General features: G+C 41.2%; 1 protein-coding gene across 1 annotated transcript in view; it reads left to right on the top strand.

Moving 5' to 3' along the window:
- Nucleotides 1-25,723, top strand: part of LRMDA (leucine rich melanocyte differentiation associated) — a 1,143,906-nt gene that overhangs the window by 258,752 nt on the left and 859,431 nt on the right. The window lies entirely within an intron of this gene.

The following is a 25,723-nucleotide window of genomic DNA, read 5'->3' as shown; positions in this document are numbered from 1 at the left end:
GCTGGGGAGCTTCCCAGTGGTTTTTGCGCATGGATCACTCTGCTGCCCTTAATGATGGTCTCAAAGACATGCAGCTTGCCTTGCTTCATCTTAAAGCAGTCATTTCCACCCTGGTGCCATGCTGGGCGTTGTAATCCAACACACCTGGAGAGCACCAGGTTGGGGAAGGCTGTGTGAAAGGCTTCAGTTGCTGACGTATTGGTAATGTATACGGTATGATATTGGTTTTATTCTGTTGTGTTTTTAATTAATGTGTTGGATTTATTATTGTCTGAATCAAATTTTATTTGTGACTGGGACCTGCCTTGAGTGCCATTTTTCTTGGTAGAAGCTTGGTCAAAATAGAGGAACTCTCACATATATTTTTTCTGAGAATAGTAGGGCGAGGGGATTCTAATCAAGTTTGATAGATGGGGAGTGACCCAATGAGTTCAACAGATATGAGGTGGTAGCAGCAGCACTTGCTCAATCTCCATTCCACAGCCACTTATACCGGTCTGTCCCCACTATGTACAATTTATAAAACTTAAGACAGTTGCAGTACTAGAAAAGATACACGTGCATATCTGAATGTTAGACTACAACCTATGCCATGTGTAATTTATATTGGTGATGCCTTTATTTCTTTTCATTACCATATATTGTAGTACATAACCTGAACAATCTCTTGGATCTGGATTTCCTCAGAGAGGCAGCTAAGACAACGTAAGAGAGGAAAATGCCTCCCCAAACTTTTCAGGTTCATATTTGTGTCTTCCTGGAAGTACCTCTTTAGACAACGGGTGAGTTCGCATATCACGTTAAGCTACCCTAAGAATAAGCCACCATGGGTGGTTTATTTGTTACTTCTGGCTTGCTGTGGCTTATTTCTCCCTCAACCTCTCTCAATCCTCTTGGCCACTGCTGGAACATATTCCAGAGGGCGTTGTGGCAGAAATCCTTGTTCCCTTATTCCTGTTGTCAGCACCCATTTTGCAATTGGTTCGCTGGGGTTGCCGGCTCACACAGGAACCTCCCTGGCCCCCTGCACATCAGATTGCCAAAGGGATTTAAGCTTCTGAGCAATTGTGAACCTGGGAAGACGTTTGCAAACTATTTTTTAAAATATATATATTTTAGGGGTCTTGCACAAGTGTGCAGGGCTGCAAAATCATCAGTCTGCTATTGAGCCCAGCATAGTCATTTCCTTCTTGTCAATGCCCTTGCCAATTTTATCTTAGGGCTTCCTAAATGAAACTCCCCCCTCTCTTGCATCCAATTGCAAAAAGGAAATAATTTCTGAACCCTTACAAATGCAGGATCGCATTTGCAATTTAAGGGGGTCATGCACAAGACCACCTGTCCGCTATTTAGTTAAGCATAGCAATACCCCCCTCTTCTTACTGTCCTAGTCAATTTTATCCTCTTGTTCAGTGCTTCTTTTGCTAGCAAACACCTCCCCCCCTTAAAGGCTGTTTCACGTTCTACTGAAGTAATAACACCCACCCCTAAAGTTCCTAATCTCAGCCGCCAACCACTTTCTGCTCCCTCATCCCCTAGTACGATCATGTGGAGTGCAGGCAGGGGTTTTCGCCACTCTTGCCAAGTGGCTCTCTAGCAGTTCCCAAAAACTCATGATAAAATCATCCTGCCAGTTTTGGACGTCACAACAAACCACCCTAAACAACCCTGGTACAAGCCATGGGTTCTCAGGATGGCTTGTTTGTGAAAAAAACTGCTCTGGTTTTGGAAATCACTGTGCAACTACCCACAATAGTGACCTATAGTAGCTTAGCATGACATGTGAACCAGGACACTTTGGAAAATGGAATTCTGAACTAGATAGAGATGGATCTTTGGCGTGATCTCGTAGGGTCGCTCATATTTGGTTACAATGATTAACCTGTTGGCCATTTGGGGCAAAGCAAAATGCAATATTGTGTTTTATTTGCGTTCAGTATTTTCCATGTCCATATGTGTGCATTGTATCTCCCTTGAAGAGTGAGATAACAGAATGAAATTTGGGACACAATTCTAAGTTTTATGTTCAGTACCAGATAACCCATGTTTTCACAAAGAAGTGGGAATATGCAAAATGTATTATAAAGCCATTAAGGATTGAGAATTCGAAATGAAAGTTGGTGTGCATATTCAGAACTCCATTGTTTCCAGCAGAAACCCTAGTCTGATCCCTGCAGCCATTTCCAGGGGTGAGGCAGAATGGTATAAAACAGATGTGACATTTCCTTTGAGCACCGAAAGGCTGCAGGTAACATAGGTACATATTAGGGCTGTGCAAAATGCTTTTCCCCAATTTGTCAATTTGCCATTTTTAAGGAGTGAGGGCTTAAAAGAAACAATTTGGTTGGCACGGGAAAGGGAATGCTGGATGTTACATTTACCTTGACTTTACCATGTGGCAAGAGGCTTCCCCCCCCCCCCTTATCTGTGGAGTGGGGAATATGTCAATGTACTTATAGGCCTTAACTAGACCTAAGGTTTATCCTGGGATCATCCCGTGGTCATCCCTGTTCATGTAAATGACACACAGGGGATCCCGGGAGCAGGCAGGGACGACCCCGGGACGATCCCGGGATAAACCTTAGGTCTAGCTAAGACCTTAGTGAGCCAGAACTGTATTGGTGAGCATGGCTTTGGATGCTGGCTGGCTAACTGGCAGTAAACATTTCTTCCATGGCAACTTTCCTGTAGAGGCCTTTTCTGGGAGGAGCAACCTTGGCTGTGGCATCAGCAAAGCTCTACCCTTGCTGTGTGGCTGGCAAAGTAAATCTCTTGCGTCCTGTCGGACATGAAAGGGGGAATAGAAAGCTGGTGCCACAGCCTGCTGCACTACATAACTAGAGGTAAATGCAACATGCAGCCTTCCCTCCCCGCACTGAACCAATTTGTTTATTCCAGCCTTCCACCCCCACCCCAATTTGCTGAAGCAACCTGGCTCAGTGAACTGGGTAACAGCCGTAGTACATACATTTTCAACACAACTCTCCCTTTCAGGCTTTGAACATCAGCTCAACCCTCATAGCCTTTGTTTTTATGTGTGGAGGAAAAATGAAAAAAATACATTGTAATGGTACATCGGAGACAAGAGACATTGTGCATTACTAATACTTTCAATATTAAAATTGAAAACCACCACCAAGTGAAGATTATACCAATATAGATAAACCATTTATTTATTTATTATTTAGAATATTTATATGCCACTCCCCATTGAAAAATTTCAGAGCGGTGTACAAGATAAAATGAAAATAAAAACAGAATAAAACAGTTAAAACAAATTTTAAAAGAAGCAAATAACAGAGATTCAAGGCTGCATATTAAGGAAAAGCTTCCTGGAATAAAGATGTTTTCAGGAGGCACCGAAAGGAGTACAAGGTTGGAGGCTGCCTGACCTCCAGAGGCAGGGAATTCCACAGGAGGGGGGCCACCACGCTGAAGGCTCTTCCCCTGGTGGACTCCAATCGGAGGATGGATCTATGTGGAACCACCAGGAGCAGGCCCTCGGATGACCTCAGTGACCGGGCACGTTGGTAGGGGAGAAGGCGCTCTCTCAGGTATTCTGAGAATATTAGAACAATAATATTAGAACAAGCATGATCATGAATGAACAAAGCATTGGGTCCTGAGACCTTTGGGTGTGTTTAGTTTTTGTCTAGTGTTAGAAGGGGCATTCTCACCTGAAATCAGCAGCTTTACTTGGAGTCTGGGCTATAACCTGACCCTGTACTGTGAGACTAGCTCAGAAAGATCTCACTTCAAAGTAAGCCTGAGAGTTTCAACAGTTGCTGTGAATCAGTTGAATTACAAGTGCTTCAGGGACTGGATTGTTTGGGAAAGTTGGTTTAAACTCCTTGCCCAGGCAAGGATGGCAAAAGTCTCCTGAAAGTGGGGGTTGCCTGGGGTGAGATGCTGTAGCTCAAGGGATTCAATGATTGCTCTGATTTCTAGACTTTTATATATAAAGGGTTTCAGGGTAGAGAATTCTTACACATCACAAAAATGTTAATGGCAAAAAGCTCAGGAAGATGTTTTTCTGTTCTTTGAGTATTATGGACAGGGCCTTTTCAGTGGTGGCCCCCAGACTATGGAATGATCTCCCTGACGAGGCTCGCCTGGCACCAACGCTGCTATCTTTCCAGCGCCAGGTTAAGACTTTCCCCTTTGCCCAGGCATATGGCGGCACATCTTAATCACCCACGTTTAGTTTTTTTAAAAAAACAGGTTTTTATGCTTTATGTGTGTATGTTCTGTGTTTTAGAATTTTAAATTTTGTATACTCGTTTTTATCTTAATTTTAGAATTTCTGTAAACCGCCCAGAGAGCCCTGGCTATGGGAGCGGTATATAAGTGCAATAAATAAATAAATAAATAAATACAGATGAGCACACCAGCACTCTTCTGTAAACACGCATTATACGGGACAGAAAAATAGGCAATTAAGTCCACTGTGTACTTTCCAAATAGGAAGTCTGAGCACATTTGTCAGAACTTGTTACCATTGGTATGTTGCTGGCACTATGTACCTAATGATCCAAGGCAGGTCTGTCCCCAGAGATTGCAGGTGCTTTGGTTCCCTGGCCCGCTTCCCCTCCCGTCTTTTTATTTTTAGGCAATTTGTAGCTGCCCTGGTGCTAAACGTTGCCCCCTTTTAAGTTGGGCTATTTAAATGTTTATCCTTTCTTTACTACTTGACCTTTTTCCTTGCTCAGCATCAGTTTTTTCTCTGCCCAGCTTGCTTTTGTATTTCATGAGCTCAGTAAACCGTGGCCTTCAATTCCCTTGTTCTGGTGTTTTCACTTAAGACCAGGAGTGATGAGCAAAAGGTTTCAGGCTCAATCCTTGAGCAAAGGGCCGCTGTGACAGGGATTATTATTTATTTGTCATCTTGGATGTAATAAGCTGTAGGTACAGCATCGAGAGCGCTTGATTTATTGCACTGTCGACTGCCAGTAGCAGGACGTCTGCTGTACCGCGTAGGATGAATATCACACTGTCAGCTCTGTCGATCCGTCTCTGCCATTGCACACTCTCTCTCATAACACATTCCCATTTCATGCCAGAATACATAAACAATCTTTCATTATTTTGATGCCTTTTTCATATTTGTTCTTTACAGAACATAAAGTTTGAATTTATGGGTTTCCTTTACATTATTTCAACACACTCCACCATTTTACGGGTTTGTGGTTTAACTCTCAGAAATTGGCTGCCAGGTGATTTAGTTATTTTGGCTTTCTAGTTTTATAGTTATTTAATATCATAGGGTGCCAAATACTGAGGAAAATGTAGTGGATAGGATGTATGAGGTTTTGGGTTGCGCAGAACTTGACTGGGGCTAGAAACGGCGAGGGGGGAAGGCAGGAAGTAGAAACTCTGTACCTCTTTTCTCTTAAGAATCCTGCTTGTTTTAATTTCCCAGGGATTTTTTTTTTTTTGGCTTATGAAGCTAATATTTTAATCAGAGGGGAAACAAATCCCCCCCCCCAGGCACATGAGGATTCGTCAATAGATTTTAAACATATTTGAGATATGTACAAACAGTTTCTGCTAGGTCATATACAATTTATATTGCTGTTATGAACAGGAGTTGGTGCATTGTGTCATTTTTAATGACATTAAGAACTTCTCCTTGTTGAATATTTTGTATGGTAATCTAATGTTGTAACAGGCACAAAGCAGTTATAAAAAAAACGTTATTATGTAATGTAAGGAATTCTTCAGTCATCTAATTTAAAAAGAATGGCATCTTACACCATGAACAATATCCAGATGATTCTGGTATGCAATCGTGCGTCCTTATGTTTTGGCACGCATTAGATGCCATGTTGAATTCCAGACACTTAGGGCCAAAGACACCTTTGCATTGCATGGTTTATGCTTCTGCGCGGAACGTAAGATTGTAAAGCAAAAGCAAGTGATTTCTGATGGTAAATGCATTTGAATATGCAAGTATTTGGCAACATTGGCATCCTTAACATTGTTTTAGTCTTTTGGTCATTGAAATGTGTATCATTAAGGGCAAAAGCCTGTTCACTTCAATTCCTGCTAATTAAGGTTTGCTCCTTTGGGGTTTTTATCTAAGTGATTTGCTTATTTATACACATGCATGCATACACACTCAAGCTCAAATAATAATAATAATAATAATAATAATAATAATAATAATAATAATAATAATAATTTCTTACCCGCCTCTCCCTTTGGATCCAGGAGGGGAACAACATTAGAACAGGAATCAATACATCTTAAAAATTCTTGATTTTACATTGATCTGGATAGGCCTGCCGGAAAAGGCTAGTCTTTAAAGCTGCCTTAAAATCACAGAGAGTTAATTTTACGAATCTCCTCCGGCAGGCCATTCCACAATCTGGGGGCGACAGAAGAAAAGGTCCTCTGGGAAACTGTTGTCAGCCTGGTTGTAGCTGACTGAAGTAAGTTCACACCAGAGGACTTGAGTGTGCGGGGCGGACTGTATGGGAGAAGGTGATCCCGCAGGTAGCCTGGACCCAAACCATGTAGGGCTTTAAAGGTAATGACCAACACTTTGTACTTTGCCCAGAAACTAATTGGCAGCCAGTGGAGTGATTTTAATGTTAGGGTAATATGCTCACCCCTAGATGTACTGGTTGACCATACATACATACATACTACATATATACAAAATATACATCCAGGAATGGATTGTGAAGACATCAGTATTACATCTGATGTCTAAGACATGCTGTTTGCCACGATTTAATGAACGTGGACTTGAATGTATACATGCAAGTTAGCATTTGTCAGGTGTTATTCCTAATACAGCTTTCATCAGGACAGATGGGAATATGCTGAGCTCACATTACATGGCAGAGACTTGGTTTTTTTGTTTGCAAAGGAAACTTGAGTTAATTAATGTGAAACATTTCATCCTTGGCTTTGTTGTTGTTGGTTGTTGTTGTTGTTTTAAAAAATTAAGAGTACTGTGCAGAGGCTCAGTGTTGCCAGCAAAAGCTGCTTGTCACTTTGACCTGCTCTGTTAAGTGTCTGATGTGTTTTCTCAGAGTAATCTGTGAATAACATTCCATCCAGCTAGCAGAGAAACAGGGAGTGATAGCAGAATTAATATCTCGAAGCGTTGATAATTATATATCAGAATCTAATTTTTAGCACAGAAAATGTGTTAATGACAGAGGAGAAAACAAAAACCACTCGCTTTTCCCAGCAGGATCCAAAGTGTCATTTATTATTTCTCAGCTGGGTATCTATCAAGTTTATGGGTTAATTTTTCTGTAGACTGTTATTTATGGGTTTTTGTTTGTTTTCAGCCATCATTACTAACAATACGGTTAATAGCAATCATTTGTTATCCGGCACCAGCGGTGATGCTTCAGATGCGAGCAGTGAACTGAGAATACTCATTTGGTAGCTGAATAAGGCTTTGACAGGGCCCATTTATAACAAGCTCATTCCATAATGTCCAGCCTATTAATAAAATTTTGTTGCTGTCTAATTAGAGATGTCTGTGTATAGTAGTATGGCAGAGAAGACTTCTTTGGTGTGTTTTTTGTTTTGTTGTTTTTTTGCGTTTTTAGGTCTCTTCTGACATATAGGTACACATGAGCAAATTGGTTTTAGGTGCACCGAATGAAGGTGTTCTCTCCTGCATTTGTGTTCTCCATGAATAAGTTCAAATACAACCAGTGTACAGGGAGAAAGTGGAGAAAAGCCTAGGAAGGGTGCCTTACTGTCACTGGAAGGAGGAGCTGATTAGTTTATTCTAATAGCCCTCCATTGGACATAGAAGACATAGGCACGGGTGGAGTTTAGAGTTGTGGCCTGTGGAGTGAGACATGGGAGCTTGTGGAAGAAGGTGAAGAAGAAGAGAGGTGGGGAGGGATTTTTTTATTCTTGGCTCAATTTTAATTTCAGCTTTTCCTATGTGGATTGAAAATCATTGTAATTTAAAGCCATATTCAGCCATCCAAATTATTTACATAAAACAGGAGAGTGGGGATGAACATGATAGCTCTGCCCCTTTTTTGCTGTCCTGGTCTTGCCCCCACACAAGTGGGTTTGCAGTGGGGAGCCTTTTCTACTCATGGAGGGTCCCTGAGTGATGTAGAAGCCTGATTTCCCACTGCAGACATTTGCTTCCAATGTGATGGAGGGCGTGCCTGCATTTCTTCCCATTCGTCCTCATTGCATGAGTCATATAAATGCCTAAATTGTGCTCTAGGCTAAGCTGGAACTATTTCCCTCATTTCATTTTTTTTTTCAGGCACGTGTTGAAAAAAATCACTCATTTTTTTGGCATTGTTTATTTATTTAAAACATTAAGCATCCACCTTTCTTTACAGAGCCCAGGGCAAATAGCAATATAAGTTGAAACATTAGCAACTATTTTAAAAACAGTTTGACAACAATATATGCAAATTAGCAGACAGAAAATACTATAACAGAAACAAGATTATTATTTTTTTAAAAAATAAGGTTTAAGGTTTTGACCATCTTGCAGCAGGTCATTAGAGAGGGGGAGAAATGACCTCAAGAGGAAGTACCAAAATGGGGGCACAGAAAGTGGGACCCATTCATGTTGCTGCTGTTTGTTTTAGGGGCGTTTTGCTGCTCCTCTTTTGCCCTTGACCCACACTTCTATTTAATTCTGTTGGTTGTGGTGGCTCACAAGGTTTTGCTGGATGTCACACCTGCTGATACGTTGCCTCAGATACTTCTAAACTCTGTAAGTTGGGTTACCACACAGCCTGCTAGATGTAACAGCATTCTGGGCAAAAGAAACCAAGATCAGTGAGGACAGATCCTGTGCTGATCATTGGTTTTGCAAAACAAACAATGTGAAGGAGCAAGGTCTGTACGCGTATGAAAAAAAGCAAACCTCCTGTATTTGATTTAAACAACAGATGAGTGGGAAAACAGTTTGAGGTATAGTGCTTTAGGCTGCAATCCTATACACACTCCCCTGGGTATAAATCCTATTAAATTCAGTGAGCCTTACTTCTGAGTAGACATGCATAGGATTGTGCTGTTAGTCACAACTGTATACATTTTCCCCCATGTCTCCCCTGAAATAAATCCTCTGGGATATCCATTCCTTGAACTTGCAGTAGTTTTTACCATTTTAGTCTGTGCTACACGTTGATTCCTATTTCGCTGACTGATATTCTCTACCTCTTAATACGGAATGGAGAAATGCAGAGCATGTTGTTTTAACATCTTTGAATATTAAGGGATGCTGTTAATTCTTGCCATTAGAAAATAGATGCCTTCACCACCTAATAAAGAAGCCTTGGATTTTCAGAAAGATCCACACGAGCGACCTTAAAATCTAGCAAAATGCAGAAACGGTTTCAAAATAGGATTTGTCTAAGACAATTTCCCAGACATCTTTGTTTTCTATCTGTTTCTTAAGCGGCTTGCTGCCCTTTGAATGTGGTGTTTTCCAGTTAAGGTCCGTAAAGTAATTCATTTTTACTTAGGCTTATTTGAAATATACAGTCTTCATCGGAGATTACTATAAAAGTGCTGTGAGCAATTCTGCTTCCTGAGACTCTGTAATCGCCTGTGCTTTCTTTCCTAAACTGCACTTGACATAGAGCTTATCAGCCCTTAATTAGTGATACATTTTCTCCCTGTGATTTCTATTGATGTTTCGTAGAGGGAAGACGAATTGAACCTCAACCTGACTAGAGTACGAATTGTTTTAGAAAATTCAGCAAACATCTCTCTTTGTGTCTCTTCTTTTGCTTATTCCCCTCCGATAGAAAAGGTGAAAAGCTGTACGATAGAAATCAGGTTCTGTATTAGCGTTTTTGCTTGCCTGTGCAATAGAAAACGACAAGTGTCAGGGCCTCAGTCAGCAGATCAGGGAGACACAGATGGGAGGCGAAGAGCTCCCTTGCGGCACCAGGATTGCTTGGATGTGATTGTGAGAGCCAGGATGAAGTCAGCACTGACAAAGTGTGTGGATTGATGGATGGACAAAGCTGGGAACTGGATGCGAGAATGGATGAGGGCAGAGGGGGAATTTAACACAGACAAACAGAATGAAAGACAGAGAGGAATTGCCTGCTAAAGTATTCCGGCAGTCGGAGCCCACAAGCAATTTACTTACTGCTAACAGAACGGGGGAGGATTTTTCTACAGTTCTTCCTCAAATACATGAAAAGACAGAACATCTACCAAATTCCAGCTAGTGTAGTAGCCATTCTCTCCCCTACCCCCACCTGTGCCCCCAGATTCATACACATTTATTAAATTCAAACTTGGCTTTTAATCATTTGCAATACATCTTCACAGTATATTTCAACAAAATATTTTCTTCACGGTTATTATTTTAATAGTTATCTAACTGCACCAATTATTGTTGTTTTACTATAACCAATACTAGTGTCCAGTCTGCTTCTTCCTAAAACATAAATAAACCCCAGATTGCAAGCACACTTTTTTCCTTTTTGCTGTAAAATAATAAAATTCAAATAGCTAATGGCATGTATATAATATCGGAGTACTCACAATGTAATTTTAGGAATAAAAAAAAATCCTTGGAACAAAGTAAAAAAATCTATTAATAATGTGTCTCCTTGTACACATATTTCATTTAGTAACGTGGTCAGTCTTACACTAATAGATGTTCAACTTAAATGAAGGGAATGATTACCTAAGATTTATCTGGGATCCACTGGGATCCAAGTTTAAATCTTTACTTTCTTACCTGGGTTCAGTCATGTTGTTTTATTGTTCTTAATTATTGTTAGCTGACTTGGAAGTTTTTATGGGAAGGCCGAGCTACAGCATATATGTTTTGAATGAATAATGAATTAAATAATACACATATCTAAATAATATACCAAACAGTTGAAACTGAATAATTGTTACTTATTATTTCCACTCATCCTGTGTAATAATATAAGCAAGTACAATAGCCTATAGTTTGTTTTTCAGTATGGAGATTCTTGTGTCGTGAACTTCCCAGAGAGCTTTGACTATTGAGTGGGATAGAAATGTAATCTAGAGGCTTCAAAGTTAGTGCATTTTTTAAAAAAAAAATATGCTTGCAGATCACAGGATGTATTGCTGCTCTTTGTAACTATTTCCTAGTTAATTCGTTGTTTTATTTTTCAGTATATAATACAGAATTCTTTATAATTAGAGAATTTATCTTGTATGATAAGTTCTCAAGCTTCTCTTTGTGAATTATTCTGGTTGGGAAAGAAGTTGATCTGTGTAACTGACGTAGGCAATGTATTTCATCATCATTATACAAACACACACACACACACACACACACACACACCATATATGTTACTCATTCAAATCTCTGCTAGGATCTATAGTATAGTATAAGATGTTATCTGAAAGATGTAACTCCCAATACTCCAGATCCTAAAATCACATCTGAGGCCTTAGCTAAACCTAAGGTTTAACCCGGGATCATCCCGGGGTCGTCCCTGCCTGCTCCTGGGATCCCCTGTGTGTCATTTACATGAACAGGGATGACCCCGGGGCTATCCTGGGATAAACCTTAGGTCTAGCTAAGGCCTCAGTCTTTGGGAAATGAGTAAATCCAGTGTGTATATTGTTGGCCAACTTTAATTATATGTGTGTGTAGCCAGTGGGGAATTGTTAAATCAGGATTACCTCTTATCTGAAGGAATGTTGATTGTCTCTTTTGGTCTGTATATTCACAAATTATAATCATCTTACAGGAACACATTAAAGCCCCACCCCCAATATTTATGGCAATCAAAGAGTGGTATAAATATTCTATAGATTTATCTCATTGTTGTGAAGTTAAGGTAAAGTCTTCTAAAGTGTGAGGAAGAAAAGTTATACTGGTTTCATTGGTGTGAAATAGGCCCCACGTTCATGTAAACTAGGCAATATTGTAAGGTGCTCAAACCCCAATGTTCTCAGCCAATTCCAAGGAGCTTTCAAAAGCTGCAGGCAATATCTTTATACTACTAATGAACTTGGCTAGTCAGAGAAGCTAAATTATCAGCTGGGGAAGGGCCATAGAGCTTCTCTGCTGTAGGTAATATTGTGTTGTGAAACAGCAGTAGAGCAAATGGTGCTCCCCACCTAAGTCAAGGCCAACAAAGTCGTTTTGACACATGAGGAGAAAATGCCACAAACACTTTCTCCGCTCACTGGCAGCACAAATACAATAATAAATTAAATAACCAGCAATTTCCTGCTGTGTGAGGCAGCTGCCTCCTTCTACCTAATGGCAGGGCCAGCTCTTTCTACTAGTGACTGTGACTGCTAGCTATGTCCCTCGGGGAACCAACTCCAGGGAGGTAAGTGGCAGAGGGACTGGCAGAAGCATGGAGGTTGGGAGGGAAGAAAGAACAAACATAAGGAATTGCTGTTCATTCTCTCACAATATATGCAGGGATTTGGCAAGGGAGGTATATGTTGAGACTCAGGAAGAAGACCTTCCTCTACTCTTTGTCCATGATGGCCCTGCCTAACACTGGGGTTGCCAGGTCCCCTGAGTGTCAGACCCTGAGATCTGGCGCAAATTCTGGAAGCTGAAAGGTGGTGCCCAATAGAGATGAAGCCTAATAGGGTATGGGCCTAGTAATGAAACCTGTTGATGGCAAAGGATGGTACCTCGCAGCGGAGAGGGGAGAGTGCTTTTTTCTGTCTGGGGGATGGGGAATGGATGAGGAAAATAATAAAAGCTCTCAAGCCAAGTAGACCTCTGATTTTGTCTTCTCATCCATAGATGTCCCAGAAGCTCAAGTTCAGATAAAACCAAGAGACTTTGAAACCGTATATAAAATGCTTCTTGGGATTTATAAGGAGAAAGAAGGGCAGGAGGAGAGGGGGGGGGAAGTAAACCCCTCCTCCTCATGTCTCAAGAGTTATGAGGGAATGATTAGTTCACAGGGAGGAAGTCTCCTTTTTTCCATCGTATCCTTCCCCTCCCTCAGTGTAATATTTCAGAGCTCCCAGAGGATTTAGGCTTATCCTTGAAAGACTGATCTCAAGCAATGCAGTGGCTAGGTGGTCCAGAATGGATGGATGTGCTTTGGCCTCCATCCAGGCTGTGGCTATCTGTACTTGTCCACACTTCTCATAATTTTATTATTTATGGAAGTGTCTAAAATATGCTGGGCGCTGTACGTGATCAAAATACATGACTCATGCAATCGAAATATGCTCATGAGATAAAAAGAGACTTCCCATGTACAAGTGATTTTGATACATCATCTCAACTTTTATTTTTCTCCATGTTATGGACCAGATCACAGAGAGCAGAGGGAATGAGCGAACAAAGAGAAAGGTAGGGTGTATGTGTGGTGGTGGTGGGAGGAAACTTGTCCCAGGCCAGGAAGGTTGCAATCTGGTGGCAATAATGGAGGTACAGGCAAAAACGTTATGAGTCCAGAGGACTATGGCTTTCTAGGCCAATGCAGTGGCAGGGGACAGAGCTGAGTGATTCACCTAGCTTTGAAATAACCAACTAATTGTTTGGTCTCAGAGTCTTTTTTGGCTATGCTTCTCAAGAAACCAGTTAAAATGCTAGGCAAAGAGTTATGATGAGGTATCAATGCATTGATAACTCTATTGATTGCAGTATACAACATTAGGGCTACATTGATTATCCTTTTTGATGGGCACACATAAGAAACTAGATGCGTACCTTGAGATACAAAGTAAATTTACTGCTTGAATAGCAAGTTATGAATTGTCTGTTTCTATAGGCCAAGATGCAAACATGAACATTTTCATGAGTAGGGGTGGGGGAGAAATTCAATTGATTTGCATTTTAATGGGAACATTTCTAATTCACACTTCCTAAACAATACATGAACTGAAACACAATTATACTTAGAGACTTGCAGTTTTCAAATTTTGCAATGAAATTCTTCAGTATGAAAAAATGGGTACAACGATGTGTGTTTTAGGAAAAAGTGCACACAAAAATGCCCATATTAATGAAAATCGTATACAAACCTGCATTATCTTAAGGGATATTGCTTGCAAAACTGCCCATATTAGGAAGAAGTTGATATATAAATGCATATATTAGGAGAAGTCTGCAAAAAAATGCATAGAAATTTTTGTGTGTACTTAAAAATGAATTTGCATACCTTTGCAGAAACAGGACGAAATAAATTTAAGGTTGAAAAAATGAGCAACTGAACAAAACCAAAATTGACAGATTCATCCATCCATATTCAAGACACTTTCCTTCCATATATGTTTTGTAATAGTAGTATGCAATTGAAATTATATGCTAAGTGGGCAGTTTATTTAACATGTAAAATAAATAACTGAATCAGGCCTTAAACCAAGCCAGGGCTCAGTCTCAGAATATTTGTGGGTATCAAAACTTATGCCAGGAACTTGTAAAATAATTATAACAAAGAGTGCCTCTGACCATATGCAGAACCTCTTTCCTTCTTCACTAAATAACCAAACTTTGCAGATGTATGGGAGTAGGAGAATGTTTTTTTCCCAGGTCAAAAACATTATGGGCTTCAGACAGCCCTAAGACTTAGTGCCTGTCTTTTTAGAAACGAAAGCACTGATTTTTCTGTGGTTATTATCATGGGTGACTTGAAACATGGGGACAAATAAAGAAACATGATTATTTATAAATACTTCATTGAATTTATTGAGCCTTTATTCTGGTGTGATGGTGTCAATTTCATCATTTCCATTATTTTCCATCCACCTCTGTATTAAACACACTAGAGAGAAAAGGGAAACTTCTCTTTATACTTGGCTTTCCCCCTTTTTAGAATGGGAAAGTTTGGAATGAATTTGCCTAAAAGAAAAAAACAAAACAAATCGGTTTGTAATCAATCTTCTTGTGGTTGTGCATACCTTCATTTCTTTCATTTGACCTTGGTGGAGCAGGCTGATGGGGCAGTGAAAAATATGATATGAAAAATGAGTGAGCAGAGCGAGGTGAGCAGTGAATCAGTCTTGTGTGTCATTAGCTTTGAAAATCTCACAAACATTACTGAGTCACTTTGCTTTCTCCTCTTTCTTCTTCCTCTTCCAGACCGATCACACTGTCAATGCATATGGGTTGCTCATCTTAGTTCACCAATAATATTTTAACAGAGGCTTTGATTTAATCATTTTAGGCGAGTTAGTAACGTATCACAATGCAGTATCCTTGCATGTAGAACACAGTGCATGTCAAGTCCTTTGCTTAATAACATCACAATATTAATGTAGGACCCAGCCAACTTTGGATGCTATTATAACATATTTGCCCTTTTGACAGTGTCTTAAAACGTTAGATTATGACTTTTCTGTCAGTCATGGCAATGGTAGGCAAGAATTTCACAAACAGTAATACTAAAGTGAACTATATGTGATTTAATATATTTGAGATGTACACACCATCCTTTAACAGCCAGTCAACATTCCCAAGGAGGCTTACAAGAGTGAAAAAGACAATATTACAAAAACATCAAAAACATCACAGTGCAAGATAAAACTCCAATCAATAAAAACCCAGAGCTGCTTAAAAGAGTTACAAACATCTAAGAAATTATCAGTATTAAAAAGCATGGGAAAATATAAAGTCCTTTGGTGTAAAAATGATAGCAAAGTGAGTGTCATGCAGACATCCCTGAGGAGGGCATTCTACCTCCTCTCTCCTTGGGATGATGTGTTTGTGATATTGGGTTCAAATATTCACAATACAGCTGCAAGCCATTTATTTATTAGGAATGTCCAATGTGAGAAATATACACACTTTGGGCACCATCTACCAGGCTGATGTCCTGCACAAGCCTTGAAGAGCTGTAGTGGATCTTTTCAAAGACCTATCTAAACCAGCATTCTGTTCCCACAGCAGCCAACCTATGGGAAGTCTACAAGAAGGACATGAGTGAAATAGCACACTCACACTTGTGTTCCCAGCAACTGACATTCTGCCTCTGATTCTAGAGATAATATATAGCCATTGTGACTGGTAGCCATCGATAGCCTGATACACCCATGAATTTGTCCTAACCTCCTTTTACCAGACATTCTCCAATATTCTTTCTTCAAGGATAACACACAAGGGTTACAAAAGGGTTATCTGGCACATTCCCTCTCCTTTCCCCACCTTATTTTTTGGGGTTTCTTTCAGATTTCAGCCCAACAGTGACAAATGCATAGTTCTTAAATGAGCCCTGGATGGGGTGAAATCACTGATGTGTCAGCCACTGGTTTAAACAGGTTTAAAAGGGGATTAGATTGCTAAATGGAACCACAAAATGCTAAATTTTGAGTCTGTAGTTGCTAGTTGCTGTGGACGAGTAGGGGAGGACTGTGTTTGATCTAGCAGAGCTCTTCTTAGGGTCTTGCTAGACGAGGCCTTAGCGTGCCTTGAGAGCCGGTTTCCCTGCTGTGCGTCCACATGACGCACAGGGGAATCCGGCCCCAGGCCGCACTGCAGCCTCCTCTAACGCGCCATAAGCGAAGTCGCTTATGGCGCGCCTTTTCCGCAGCTCCAGCCTGAGGCCGGAGCTGCGGAATGTCTAGAGACTTCTGTGGCTTTTTGCGGCTACTCGCTTACTCGCGAGTAGCCGCAAAAAGCCACGGACTTGGCACAGCGCTCATACGAGCTCTGTGCCCATCGACCCGGGGGGGGGAAGAGAGTGGCAGGGGGAAGGCCGGACCCAGCAGGAGGGGGGGGAGAGCAGGCATCGGGGATGGCAAGGGGGGAGGGCAGGTGAGAGAGAGAGCGCCTGGCGCCGCCGCCCGAGCGAGCAGGCAAGCGGCGCTGCCAGGGCAAGGCCTGGCATGGAGGAGGGCGGCATTGCCCGGACAAGCGCCTGGCACCGCCGCCCGAGCGAACAGGCAAGCGCCGCCACCAGGGCAAGGCCGGGGACAGGGAGGGGGGGATTCGGTTTTTTTAAAAAAACAGACTTACCTGGTCCGGAGTCTTCGGGCTGCATGTGGCCCCTTTAAACTTTTTTTTAAAAAATGGCGGACGCTGCAGGGATCCCGACATCCCTGCGCATCCCGCATGTGGAAGCTCGGGCGGCATGCGCTAACATCAGCACGCTGTCGCCCCGCCTCCAGGCCGGCTTATCCGGCCGGGTCTAGCAAGGCCCTTAGACAGTGTCATCCCCATTGCTAACTTTTGAACTTCATGCACTGCAAACTTCATGCACTGCAGCTTATCAACTTTTTGGAAATGATTATAGCAATGATCCTATTGTGGCAGTGAGATTAAAGAGAGGCCAGTTGCAGGGGTGGAGGGCATACTACATCAAATGAGGAAACCTGTGTATAAGACCAAAATTGCCTTGGTTTCTAACCTATTTAGTTCTATCTCAAAGGCTCCCATACTGCCCTAAGTTAAAGCTGGGCTTTAAAATATTTTGGCACATGAAGTGATCTTGTCCAATTTGTCTTTCGTGAGGTGAAAAACTGAGGTGTTCAAAAATATATGAACCTTGTTGACTACAGATTTTTTTATGGTGAAGAAGACACTTTCAGAGGCAGCTTGGGTTATTTTTTCAGTTTTCTTGCTTAGTTCTGTTAAGCACAAAGGTCCTTTTCTAGGTGACATATCATGTTGTATTCCAAAGTACACTTTCTTTTAATTTACAACTTAATTTTCAACCTAATTCAGAAGATTGATACTATAATGCTATTTGCAGAAGTATTGAAATGTCAGTAAGTTTTATTGTAGTAATAAAGAGAATTCCATATATCACACGCTCTATAGGGATCCTTGCTTTTTGCATAGATCTTCATAGCAACAACCAGTGGCTAAATGCTGGCAATCATTAATTTTTAAAGAAGACATGGGGATGATGGCTTGAGAAATGAAGGCCACCATAAAGAATGAACTTTAATTTTGACACTTTTTTGTAGGTGACTAAAGAGGAGATAGAGGTGTGCTGTTCAAAAAAATAAAATAAAAAGGCTTAAATCCCAGGTTTCTAATACTTAAAATGCTGTCTGCTCGTAAAAGATTTCAGTCCAGGAGAGGCCATCTTCGAGCTTCTCCTAACAAATGGGCATCAGTGGTCCATGAAATAATCAATGTCGATAATCCATCCTGGGGTCTGCCAATATGTTAATGGGTCTGCCGCATCGTTATTGCTACAAGGCCATAAATCATTTCCATACTGCGGTGCTTAGCAGTCGAGGGCTCAAACCCCCCCCCCCAGCCCCCAACCCTTTCCCAGTCTGGAATAAAAAAAGAAAAAAAAGAAATCCTGTCTAACAATGAATGCCTAAACATTTTGCAGTTCTGTGCTTTTGATTGTTTTCAGATGCTAAAATAGTAAGTGGGATAGATTGTAAATCAATAATACAATAAGACAAAGTGTTTTAATAATAGAAAGGCTCAAAGTAAATCATACTTCTGTTTATATTATTGCTTTTGAGGTTATAAATACATAGAACCAACCAACAAGGCCTTAGTTAACACGGGGAGATGGATCCAGTATTGACAGTTTGGACATCTATTGCTTCTATTGGATTCTTCATTTTTTTTCCCTTTAAAAAGGATGGAAAAACACAGTGCTGTTACTTCTAGACAGAAAAGGAAGCATGCATGCTAGTCGTATAAGAGCTGACAGATTACTCTGGGCCCTTCATTATTTTCTGTCACTTTTTGTGTGTATACCTACTGCAGACAATAGAAATTGTGAAGGGGAGTTATGAATTCTCTAGCTTAGTCCAGTTAATCCTCCAAACCATGGTGGAATACTCTGTGAGCTCTCAAACTCTGCTTTTGAGTATGGATTGCCTCCTTCATTTCCCGGTTACTCTAACCATTATGTGCTGTTAAATACAAACTGTGTTTAGGGCTAACCCTCAATCCATGGTTTGCAAAATCCACTTCAGACTATGGTTTCAAATGATGATTTTGAGCTTAGTGCTAACTATAGTTCACTCAGTTTGAATCATAGAATAGTAGAATTGAAAGGGGCCTATAAGGCCATCGAGTCCAACCCCCCTGCTCAATGCAGGAATCTTCCTTAAAGCATACCTGACAGATATGCTGCCTCTTGAATGCCTTTAGTGTGGGGAGTCCACGACCTCCCTAGGTAATTGGTTCCATTGTCATACTGCTCTAACAGACAGGACGTTTTCCCTGACGTCCAGCCGGAATCTGGCTTCCTGTAACTTGAGCGCATAATTTCATGACCTGCACTCTGGGATGATCAAGAAGAGGTCCTGCCCCTCCTTTGTGTGACAACCTTTCAAGTATTTGGAGAGTGCTATCAATCTTCTCTTCTCCAGGCTAAACATGCCCAGTTCTTTCAGTCTTTCCTCATAGGGCTATGTTTCCAGACCCCGGATCATCCTCGTTGCCCTCCTCTGAACACGCTCTAGCTTGTCTGCATCATTCTTGCCCAGAACTGGACGCAATATTCTAGATGAGGCCTAACCAGTGCCGAATAGAGGGAACCCAGTACCTCGCGTGATTTGGAACTTATACTTCTATTAATGCAGCCCAAAATGGCATTTGCTTTTTTTGCAGCCACATCACACTGTTGGCTCATATTCAGCTTGTGATCTGCAACAATTCCAAGATCCTTCTCATTTGTAGTATTGCTGAGCCAAGTATCCCCCATCTTGTAACTGTGCATTTGGTTTCTTTTTCCTAGATGTAGAACTTGGCATTTATCCCTATTAAATTTCATTCTGTTGTTTTCAGCCCAGCACTCCATCCTATCAAGATCACTTTGAAGTTTCTTTCTGTCTTCCAGGGTATTAGCTAGTTTGTGTATCACAGCAAATTATGGCTAGAGCACAAGCTGGATTCTCTAAAAAAAATTCCATCGGTGATCCAAACCCTGCATATTAAGTAGTTTGTGGGAGGAAGTGCTATGCCAACAGAAAAGAAATATGAATATACATATAGGAGCAATTGTGCTGACTCAATCAACTAGAATGGGAAGTCACCAAAATCAAGAAGGCACTGCCAATGCAGAAGAAAAATAAATGGTTACTTAACACCACACACACACACACACATATACATAACACTTAGCATTCAAGCTTATATGTTTATGGATCATAGACAGAGTAAGCCCATTTTAATGCTTCATGGATATCGGGCAGCCAGCTTTTGACCCTCCAGCCTACAACTCCCATCAGCCCTAGTTAGCATAGCCAATGGTGAAGGATGGTAGGAGTTGTAGGCCAAAACATCTTAAGGGTGTTGCCCACACTTGCATGTCCATTGTGTTTTGAGAGGAAGTCTGTTTCTTGTGTCTGGTAAGATCTCTGTCCCCACAGCAAAAAACAACAACTGGCTAACCCTTATTCTGCTGAGATAGTACAATTATTTGCTGCAAGAGAGAAAGAGAGAGAGAAATTTTCATAGAACCAAAATAGGTTGGGGCAGAACTACATATCACTGGAGAAACGAAGCTATCATGTAAATAATGCCATGTTAAGTTCTCTCTTGGTCCCTGTGATGCCCCCACCCTCTGTGACGCAGCCACCGCCCTCTTCCTTATTAATAAAGGACCTTAAACTTCTTAATGTGTGGCCAGATCTACACCAAGCAGGATATAACACGTTGAAAACGGTTTGAAAACTGTATATGTACTGTGTTCTGGGCCTAAACAGTTGTCACTACTGTTATAAACCATTATAAAGCAGTTGTGTAGATCAGTGGTTCTGAAAGTGGGTGGTACCGCCCCCTTGGGGTGGGTGGGATTGCATAGGGGGGCGTTAAGAGGCAAAGGGATGGCAGGGGGGCGCTAACAGGCAAAGGGGTGGCAGGGGGGCGCTTGAGGTGGTCTCTCCAGAAGGTCCTAAAACCCAGGGACCGAGCAGGAAAGAGCGGCAAATTTAGCTGTTCTCCCCACACTGCTCCTGCTCAGGAAGGACTTTCTCACTCACGCAGCCGCTCTCTCCTCCTATCTCAAGCCCACAGTGGCCCCACCAGAAGTAGAGGGTGGGGGAAGCACCCACAGGAGGCAGCAGAGCAGGAAACAGTGGCGAATTCAGCTGCTCTGCCCACTCTTCTCCTGCTTAGGAGGGCCCAGGGCTTCTTTCCTGCTGGAGCCACTGCTGCCCGCTCACTCGCTCGCTCGCTCCCTCCCTTGGCTAGAGCTGCTCCCTCCTACAAGCTGCCCCAGCAGACCTCTTGCTATAGTTGCTGCACAAGGCGGGAGCAGCAGCCCTGCGGCGGAGAGGAAGGAGCACGTGGAGGACTGCGGGCTGCAGAGCAGCTGCCAAGAACAGTGGCCGGCCAGCTGGGTGGGGAACAGGACTGTTTGTGCTGCTGCAAGGTATCACTAGGCTCCCTTCTCCTGTCAGGTGTTGCAGATTGGGGCCATCTCCCCTCTGAGCTGCTGCCCTCCTGTCCTAATCAGCCCGGCAGCTATTGTAAGGCTTGGGGGGAGGGGGGTTGGACAGAGAGAGAGAGAGAGAGAGAGAGAGAGAGAGAGAGAGAGAGAGAGAGAGAGAGATGCTGTGTGTGTGCTCCCACCCCCAAAAAAATCTGGACTACAACAGGATTGGGAGAGAAAAGAAAAGGGGGAGGGGGAGAGAATTGCAATTCCCCAGGTCCTTCCTGGCTGAAGAAGATTCAGCAGCACCTTTTTCCAGAATGCTTGCTGAAACAATTCCTATCTGCCCTTGCTTATTTCAGGGTGTCCAACCCCGTTTTTTCAAGCGTTCTTTTGGTAAACATGGTATGTGTGTATCTTGTGTCACCATAAAAACAGAGCTGCAGCACAATCCTAAGTATGTCTACTCAGAAGTAAGCCCCACTGAGATGAATAGAACTTACTCTGAGGTAAAAGTGCATAGGATTCAGCCTGAAAATGAAGAGAGGGTGAAGAAAAGACAAGAGAAATGTTGCTATTTCTCTTGCTATTCTATTTCTACAGTTCAACTGTGGGATATTTAACCATGTTTAAAGACAATAAGTACAGTAAAATTAGTGCCCCTCTACTTCAGTCCCAGCCAGGTTTTCCATAGGAAAACTCTGTACCAGGTGGCAGATAATTATTTTTAAATTTTAATTAAAATACCTTATTTTTTCCTATAACAAAATGGTGCTTACTCCTAAGTAAGTGTGTTCCACTGAAGAAGGAAATCCTATTTGATTCCTGTATTCATGCTAGTGTGACATGATAAGTTAAAGGCACAATTTTATGCATGTTTAGACAGAAAAAAGTCCTTCAACTCCTAGAATCCCCTCTAAATGGGAAGCACCCGCCCCAGGCTTGCCGAGGGATGGAGGGAAAAGAGAGCGAATGCCTCTGTTTGCAGCCAGCATGGCGGAGCATACCAATTGGATTTTGAATAAAGTATTCAATTGTTACTGTTTTGGATTTTATTGTTATTATCTTCCTTAGTGGGTCATTGAAAACTGCTATTCTGAATAATGGTTTTTATAGGGTAGGGGGCGCTGGTCATGAGTTTGTGGAACCAAGGGGGCGGTGACCTGAAAAAGTTTGGGAACCACTGGTGTAGATCCTGCCTGTATGGGTGAATCTTTACAACCTTTCACTTAATTCCTTTGTGGTTTCATTTAGTCCTTTATCGATCGCAAACAACACCGAGAATAGTGTGGTTTAAAAGAACAAAACAAAATTAAAACTTTATTTACAAGGATTAAAATGTTTCAGTACAACTTAGATTTCAGTGTGTTAAGTGAATGCTTTAAGTTTTTAGTATTTCCTTACCTAATAATCAGATTTTAAAATGTAAATAAATATTCCCCCCTCTATCTCCCAGGGAAATCTAATGACCCCCCAAATCTAGGTTCCAGATTCCCTGATCCTACCCCTCTGAAAGCCACTAACTCACCAAATAAAACCGAGGGACAGTTATTCCCTCTCCCTCTCCCCCAATGGAAAACAGAACAGCCAATCACGAGATACCATTCAAAAAGCTAAACTTTGTAATTCCTCTCCTCCCACCAACTTAACATTGCCTGTAGGAGAAAGGATTTGTTAAAGTTAATCAATCCTGCAACCCAACATTCCAACATACATCTAACCAACAAAATAAAATACCATTTTGTCACATTCCCGTATAATGTGTAGTAACATTTAATCCATGATATTATGATGCGTTGTGTTTCCCTGCTGCACTCCACAACACTACCTGTCACAGCTGGGTGGTAGTGACAGGAATACTATGATGTCATAATATCACAAGTTAAATGTTACAATATTATGATGTCATAATATCACAAGTTAAATCAAGTGTGAAAATATGGGGTGTCATTCTTGGTGTAGGCCCCCTTCTCCAGCAATGTAGAGTTCTACCCTCAGTCTCTGGGAAACTTAAGGGTACAAAGAAACTAAGAAGAGTACAAAGTGTGTTCTTATCCTAATTTGTGCATGTTGCATTGTCTTTTAGTTAACTTGTTCCTTAGCTTCAAAACCCATAGGACAGAGGCTAATAAAGACAAAGGAAAACAGATGGTCTGTGTGTCGCTCCCTGTTCCCCCTGGTTTTGAATTGCGCCTTTGCTTACCAGTCTTTGAATGGTCTAAATATGTTCATAGTTTGTTCTGCTGCTCCAGATGTAAGGGCGGGAAGGAGTGCCCCAAAACGGTGGCTCTGTATAGACAAAAAAATACAATTAAAACTGATTTGACTTTTAACAGAAGTGGCAGCAGCAGCCAGGATGGAAGTAATTTATTCAAAAAATTGTCTAAATACATAAACTGCACTGATGTATGGGTACGGTAGCGGGACAGTGGAAAATTTGATAGTTGTTTCCTTTGTGTAAATTACTGAGGCAGGATGCCTTTGTGAAGTATGGGGGTTTGTTTAATGTTCTGACAACAAATTTAGATCCTGTTATGGTTATTGCAGTGTAATGCAGTAATAAAAATTGAACATGACATACCAGCAATTTATTATTTGTGTATTTTTTAACCTTGAGTATCGGCTTGTTTGCCCAAGCATATCCTTTGATTTGCTATGAAATTTATTGTTGGTAAAAACAATCAGATTTCCATTAGTTGATATATATATATATATATATATATATATATATATATATATGGCCACGAACCATAGATTTAGGGGGAAAAAATTGAAGCTAGGCTGTAGGACTTATGACAGGTAGGCTTATGACATTATATGGTAATTCAGCATGAAAGAATAATTGTGACACTCCACTTGGTGCTGGAATATAATCGTGCTGTGAGGTTCAATTCTCTGAAAGGCCAAATTATCTTCAACTACATTAGTCTGACAACCTATAATGCCTTGCAAAGGCAATTTGTAAGATGTTTTACAGAATGCCAGCAAACATGGCTTACCATTATGCTACCCATTAACAAATTTGTGTAGAGTGAAGAGGAAAAAAGTAACTTTTCCATTTTTCCTAACTGTTTTCAAGCTTTGGAAATACAATAAATATGTACAGGGTAATAGTAGTTTATGCTTAGCTATTTACTGCTACTTCAGTGTCTACATGGAGTATTGGAAGACAGATTAATTTTATGAATGGTACCTTTTCAGCAATATTTATATTGACATGCATTTAAACAGTAGCCTCAAGCCAATGATGGAAAGAGGTAATATTAGGAAATGCAATTTAAGTTGCGGGGGGAGAAACATAAGAGCATGAGTACGGTTTGAGATTTTATGGAAATACTGCATAGTGTTCTGGTAGCCTGAGGCTACTAGCAAACAAACCCTGAGATATGCCTCTTTATGCATATTTCAAGTGTGGTTGCAATCACCATGCGATGAAATGTATAACAGTATAATAACTACATGTCCACCCCCCATTTTCTTGCTAGCTCTCTGTTTAGGACCATTTCTCCCAGTCTCTTTCTACATTTAAATCTCTAAAGCAGCATCAAACTGCTTTTAAAAACAACAAAAAACAACAACAACCTCTTGTTATTTTGTACTGATCTCAGCCAGGGCCTTTTTTTGTACTACCATAGTTCAATGCCATACTACTATGCTTAAACAATAGACAAACAAACAAACCATGCAGAAAATAACAAGGTTCAAAGCTGGAAGCTATGTGAATATGTGGTGAGGGCAGGAGGGCAGGGAAAAGAGTCGTCACGGAGGTAGAAGGCAAACTCTCCATTTGAAATATATGCAGATAAGCAGTGCTGCAGAAATGAACGTGTCTTCAGCCATGGCACCAAAAGGGCAAATCTAACTTATCCCTTCATAGAAAAGCTATGCTTAAAATGCCTAGAACACGTTGGCTAGTATTCTCTTTCATTACATTTATATGCCAGCTTTCCTCCAAGGAGCTCAGAGTACTGAACATGATCCCCTGATTTCCTACCTCAGTCCTGTGAGGTAGGTAAAGCTAGCTGAGAGAGTAAGTGGCTCAACATCACCCATTTATTTTCATGGCTGATGGGTGATTTGAATTTGACTCTCCCTGATCTAAGCCCAACAGTTCAGCGACGCTTCAGCTGTGACGTCACATTTGACACCATCGTCGTCATCTGCCACCTTCTTTGCTAAAAAGCTATCAATGCGATGTAAAACGACTTAAAACAGTAAAAACAAACAAAAGTGTTAAAAATAGCAAAATACTAAAATGTTTTTATTTAAAAGGCTATGATTGCCGACCTGCTTCTTTCTCAGACCAGTTTCGGAACAACTCCCTTTAGGAACGCCACATTTTCCAACCTACTTCTCTAACGATGATGCTTTAACATTCTTTTTGAAAAGATTTGTATGCTTTCTTGTATTGCTGTAACCATCCATCCTTTTTCGTGTATCCACTATGTGCTTTTTCTTGTGAAGGATACAGCTGTGGCACCTGACTGCGCTTCCAT

Source organism: Elgaria multicarinata, chromosome 8 (assembly GCF_023053635.1).
Source record: "Elgaria multicarinata webbii isolate HBS135686 ecotype San Diego chromosome 8, rElgMul1.1.pri, whole genome shotgun sequence".
Lineage (NCBI taxonomy): Eukaryota > Metazoa > Chordata > Lepidosauria > Squamata > Anguidae > Elgaria > Elgaria multicarinata.
The sequence above is the reverse complement of the archived record's forward strand: the minus strand, read 5'-3'. Positions and strand labels throughout refer to the sequence as shown.